The sequence below is a fragment of the Nicotiana sylvestris genome, chromosome 4, assembly GCF_000393655.2.
Source record: "Nicotiana sylvestris chromosome 4, ASM39365v2, whole genome shotgun sequence".
In the NCBI taxonomy this organism is placed as follows: Eukaryota; Viridiplantae; Streptophyta; class Magnoliopsida; order Solanales; family Solanaceae; genus Nicotiana; species Nicotiana sylvestris.
The window spans coordinates 28954718-28961625 of NC_091060.1; positions in this window are offsets into that span (position 1 = coordinate 28954718).

The following is a 6908-nucleotide window of genomic DNA, read 5'->3' on the forward strand; positions in this document are numbered from 1 at the left end:
TCAAAATCTCCTTGGTCATGTTCTGCCTTTTATGTTAATAATGCGGCAGAAAAGGAACGAGGTATTCCCCGCTTAGTCATAAATTATAAACCATTAAATAAACATTTGAAATGGATTAGGTATCCTATCCCTAACAAAAGGGACTTGCTATCCAGATTATATGACGCCAATATATTTTCAAAATTTGATTTAAAATCTGGTTATTGGCAAATTCAAATATTTAAAGAGCATACTTATAGGACTGCTTTTAATGTTCCATTTGGGCAATATGAATGGAATGTTATGCCATTTGGTTTGAAAAATGCCCCTTCTGAATTTCAAAAAATTATGAATGATATTTTTAACTCATATTTGGATTTTATCATCGTTTATATTGACGACATATTGGTATTTTCTAAAACTCTGGAGATGCATATTAAGCATCTTGATATTTTCAAGAAAATTGTTATACAAAACGGTTTAGTAATCTCTAAGCCCAAGATGAGTCTATTCCAAACAAGTGTTCGTTTTCTAGGTCATAATATTTGCCAGGGAAAAATTACCCCAATACAAAGATCTATTGATTTTGCCTCAAAATTTCCTGATGTTATCACTGACAGGACTCAATTACAAAGATTTTTGGGAAGCTTAAATTATATTTCCCCTTTTTATAAAAGTTTGTCACGTGATCTAGCCCCTCTATACGATCGGCTAAAGAAAGATCATAAACACCCTTGGACTAACCAACATACTGAGTTAGTCAAAAGTATTAAGGGGCGTGTTAAATCTTTACCATGTTTAACCCTTGCCAATCCTACTTGGCAAAAGATTATCGAGACAGATGCGTCTAATGTTGGATATGGAGGGATTTTGAAACAAGTAAATCCCAATAATAAGAGTGAATACTTAATAAGATTTCACTCTGGTAAATGGACCGAAGCTCAAAAGAAATACGCTACTGTGGCGCATGAAATGTTAACTATTGTTAAGTGTGTATTAAAATTTCAAGACGACTTATACAACCAAAAGTTTTTGATAAAAACTGATGCTCAATCGGTTAAATACATGTTTGACAAAGATTTTAAGCACGATGCTTCAAAATTAATATTTGCTAGATGGCAGGCTCAGCTAGCACCTTTCGATTTTGAAATACAATACAAAAAAGGAATTGATAATTCCCTTCCGGATTTTCTATCCCGGGAATATTTAGAATAGATTATGAATTATTATACCATGTTTTTGGATGATAAGGTACTAATCACTATTCTTAAAGTGATTAAATTAAATAGAGACTTACAAGAAGTTATACTTGATATTATTATGGCTGACATTATTCAAACAAGGGATGAAGAACACTCTAATTTTCAAGAAGTTATTGATATTCTTCAGTTAATTGAAAATGTGCGTCCCTTCGGTCAAGATGATATCAGCACTAGAATTATGTTATCCTTTTTAATTAATAATGATTTGCAATCACTTTTTAATAATGATTTGTAATTTCCGCAGAATGGACCCTTCATGGGTCACCCGGGGCAGAGGTAGGGGAAGATCTTCCCCTAGTAGAACTTATTCTCAGGGATCGTCATACGGATCCTCATCAACCGCTCCAGTAATACAAAGAGGAAAAAAGAGTTTGATAAACTCAAAGGTACCGCATACAGGAGAATCCTCAGGACATTCTATACATCTGGAAGATATTCCAGAAGACAGTCCGTTATACGGACATCTGCAGGCTTATTTAGCATCTAAAAAGCAAAGTGATACTTTTGCTTCAATTGCTAAGGAAGAAGACAATGATGATATCAAGTCATATGAAAAGTTACCAAAAAGAGAAATGATATTTCTCCTTGAAAACTCTGAGATTCAGAGAAAAGAAGAACCGTGGAAAATATTTCAGAGATATCTGATTAATGGATTATACTATCCGGGTGAATCATATAAAACCCGTACCTATTATGAAACTATCCTGATCAGTACAGGTAGTGCAGAATTCCAGCACTTTTCAGGTTATAACACAAATGAAAATGTTTATAACTTTTCAAAAGTCATTATCAAACAGATTATATCTGTTGAAGAATGGGGTATTTCCACAATGAAAGAAAGGCAGATAAGCCTTAATAAATCACCAATGAATTTCACTTATTGGGATTATATTCAAGCATTTGATAGAGTGCTTTATTATAACAATGAAAGACATAAGCATACTTGGTTTATCAAGGTATGCGCTAAGGTATTTACAGGACCTATCCCTAACTGGTTTTTAAACTGGTGGTCATACCATGGTCCTACTACCAAAATTTTGCCTGAACCATTCCTGAAATTATACAAAGAATGGACAAAAGCCTCTCCGTTCTTAACAAATTTATATCACGCAGATCATATCTGCTATTTAGAAAAAATTGATCAGATTTACTTCTTTATTGAATTTTCTATCCCCTGGATCCATAAATGGACCCCGGAAATGGGTTATACGGAAGAACAAATCCCTTGTTTATATAGGGTATTCTACAACAATTTTTGGGACAAATTGATGAAAACTGATCCCAAAACAAAGACGTTATACGGCCAAGAATTATTAGATTCTATAAAAACACAAATTCATTTATATGTGACAGCCCCTCAAAAAAGGATAGTAGAAGAAAGCACTGTTAAACATATTGCTCGGAGAATATCAATCCAAGATGGAGATAAAATGGATTTGATAAATCAATACTTAGAAGGGTTGAAAAGAAATCTGCTCCAATCACTAGATCAGTGTGAAAAATCAGACACTTCAATGAGAAGTGAGACGAGTGGTGATGACCTCGTAGAAGATACTCAACCTATACAGCCAGAAATGATATTATCTGACAGAGAAATTGACAAGGTGGAAGAATTCCTCCAACAGATGCAAAATATGGACAAAAAGAAGACTTGACAGCTTATCAGCCGCCAGGACCCACTTAAACAGTAGATACACTGTTCATCAACAGTAGAAACACTGTTTATCTACAGTAAAAACACTGTGTAGGGACCCAGATGTGGGACCCATTTTACTATTCAAGATTCTTTTTTTTTGTTATTTAAGAATGCTTCTTCATTTGAAGAAGAAGAAGGCCGGAACCCCCCTCTCTCTCGACTTTCTCTCTCCTCTCTCTCTCTCTCAACCAACCCCCTTTGTAAACACTTAGTTCATAGCTTAGTTTGTAAATCGAGTTCAAGAATTAATAAAAGTTTTGAAGTTCATCTTCAGGGCCTTGCTTCTCGGCCTACAAGGTACATATTTATTCTTCTTTCAAGTATTTTTAGTATCTCTCCCTAGCCGTGACTATGTCCGGCTAAACGGATTCATATCTATGTTGAAGCACTAATTTCTCTTGCATATTAACCATGAAGAATCCAGACTCTTTCAAAATATAAAGAAATTTTAATATAGTTTCTTGATTTGGTTCCAAGATGGTGGTACAGTCGGTTCTGGTACTACTCTTATTGGCTTTGCCTTAGTGGCTACGTCTAGCCAGCTGTGACATTAAAGCCCGCTGAAGTTGTCAAAAGGGCTATCTCTTTCACAGTTAGAACTGCTAGACACATGGGCTCCGTAAGAGTATGTATCGGGCTTAGACAGGCCCCTTGCTTGGGTAAAAGGATATAGATCCTTCCATACAGTCATTAAACTATAATAGAATTTCCGTATATTTCGAATCCTTATTGGTCGTGCGGACTACCGCCAACCTTTAAAAGTGTACTAAAGCAGCTAGATCTGGATGGCCGTGCGGACTACCGCCCGCCTACCTAGTTTGAGGGTTAATCTTAACCCTTTCAACCCTCTTATCTTTGGTATCGGGATAATCACTAGCAATAGTGTGTAAAGAAGCCGCACGATTGCGAGCTGGACCGTAAACTGGTTCAACAGGGGAAATATGTTGCATAGCAGGTAGAAGTCTGTGATTAGAAAAAGAATGTCTATTATAAATAGTAGACTTATCATCAAATTGAATACAAATCCTACCATCCGGATTTTGAGTGACATGCGAAAATTCAGTATTTGACAAGTCGTTAGTAATCTGACTTGGGGATATAACAGAATTTAAAGTCCATGTAGTCGGAAAATTAATTTCCTCCCATCTGATAGGTCTCCTAGTGGTGACCTTGGACTTTGCAAAATTGGTTTCGACCAATATGGTCTGATCCGAAGTATCGTATAACTTACATTTCGGATTTAAAGTAGATAATAATTTGAAATAAATCCTATAGGACAGACATATAAGTTCAGAACCAGGCGCATAATTATAACCATGCGTTTTCACATTTAAAGTTAAAGCATCAAGAATATTAACATCAGAAAGAGATAGTTGCAAATTGGGTTGAGTATTAAAATATACTGGACCATAAGCCACTGTAGATTCTATCGAACCCATTAGAGACTGTCTGAAATTCAGATTTCTAGCATCTCTAAGAGCTGCTAAGAAGGTCTCTGGCAGTTTAAAAACCAGTTAGGGATAGGTCCTGTAAATACCTTAGCGCATACCTTGATAAACCAAGTATGCTTATGTCTTTCATTGTTATAATAAAGCACTCTATCAAATGCTTGAATATAATCCCAATAAGTGAAATTCATTGGTGATTTATTAAGGCTTATCTGCCTTTCTTTCATTGTGGAAATACCCCATTCTTCAACAGATATAATCTGTTTGATAATGACTTTTGAAAAGTTATAAACATTTTCATTTGTGTTATAACCTGAAAAGTGCTGGAATTCTGCACTACCTGTACTGATCAGGATAGTTTCATAATAGGTACGGGTTTTATATGATTCACCCGGATAGTATAATCCATTAATCAGATATCTCTGAAATATTTTCCACGGTTCTTCTTTTCTCTGAATCTCAGAGTTTTCAAGGAGAAATATCATTTCTCTTTTTGGTAACTTTTCATATGACTTGATATCATCATTGTCTTCTTCCTTAGCAATTGAAGCAAAAGTATCACTTTGCTTTTTAGATGCTAAATAAGCCTGCAGATGTCCGTATAACGGACTGTCTTCTGGAATATCTTCCAGATGTATAGAATGTCCTGAGGATTCTCCTGTATGCGGTACCTTTGAGTTTATCAAACTCTTTTTTCCTCTTTGTATTACTGGAGCGGTTGATGAGGATCCGTATGACGATCCCTGAGAATAAGTTCTACTAGGGGAAGATCTTCCCCTACCTCTGCCCCGGGTGACCCATGAAGGGTCCATTCTGCGGAAATTACAAATCATTATTAAAAAGTGATTGCAAATCATTATTAATTAAAAAGGATAACATAATTCTAGTGCTGATATCATCTTGACCGAAGGGACGCACATTTTCAATTAACTGAAGAATATCAATAACTTCTTGAAAATTAGAGTGTTCTTCATCCCTTGTTTGAATAATGTCAGCCATAATAATATCAAGTATAACTTCTTGTAAGTCTCTATTTAATTTAATCACTTTAAGAATAGTGATTAGTACCTTATCATCCAAAAACATGGTATAATAATTCATAATCTATTCTAAATATTCCCGGGATAGAAAATCCGGAAGGGAATTATCAATTCCTTTTTTGTATTGTATTTCAAAATCGAAAGGTGCTAGCTGAGCCTGCCATCTAGCAAATATTAATTTTGAAGCATCGTGCTTAAAATCTTTGTCAAACATGTATTTAACCGATTGAGCATCAGTTTTTATCAAAAACTTTTGGTTGTATAAGTCGTCTTGAAATTTTAATACACACTTAACAATAGTTAACATTTCATGCGCCACAGTAGCGTATTTCTTTTGAGCTTCGGTCCATTTACCAGAGTGAAATCTTATTAAGTATTCACTCTTATTATTGGGATTTACTTGTTTCAAAATCCCTCCATATCCAACATTAGACGCATCTGTCTCGATAATCTTTTGCCAAGTAGGATTGGCAAGGGTTAAACATGGTAAAGATTTAACACGCCCCTTAATACTTTTGACTAACTCAGTATGTTGGTTAGTCCAAGGGTGTTTATGATCTTTCTTTAGCCGATCGTATAGAGGGGCTAGATCACGTGACAAACTTTTATAAAAAGGGGAAATATAATTTAAGCTTCCCAAAAATCTTTGTAATTGAGTCCTGTCAGTGATAACATCAGGAAATTTTGAGGCAAAATCAATAGATCTTTGTATTGGGGTAATTTTTCCCTGGCAAATATTATGACCTAGAAAACGAACACTTGTTTGGAATAGACTCATCTTGGGCTTAGAGATTACTAAACCGTTTTGTATAACAATTTTCTTGAAAATATCAAGATGCTTAATATGCATCTCCAGAGTTTTAGAAAATACCAATATGTCGTCAATATAAACGATGATAAAATCCAAATATGAGTTAAAAATATCATTCATAATTTTTTGAAATTCAGAAGGGGCATTTTTCAAACCAAATGGCATAACATTCCATTCATATTGCCCAAATGGAACATTAAAAGCAGTCCTATAAGTATGCTCTTTAAATATTTGAATTTGCCAATAACCAGATTTTAAATCAAATTTTGAAAATATATTGGCGTCATATAATCTGGATAGCAAGTCCCTTTTGTTAGGGATAGGATACCTAATCCATTTCAAATGTTTATTTAATGGTTTATAATTTATGACTAAGCGGGGAATACCTCGTTCCTTTTCTGCCGCATTATTAACATAAAAGGCAGAACATGACCAAGGAGATTTTGAGGGTTTTATCAAACCCTTTTGTAACAAACTATCAATCTCGTTTTTGCAGAATTCAACTAGCTCAGCATTCATCTGGCAAGGTCGAGATTTAGTAGGAATATCATCCTCAGAGAAGGTTTCTTCGTATGGAAGAGTTACAATATGCCTTTTCCTGTTCCAAAAGGCACTAGGGTGATCGGCGCAAACATCAACGGCCATTTTTTCAGCAATTAATTTAATCTTCTG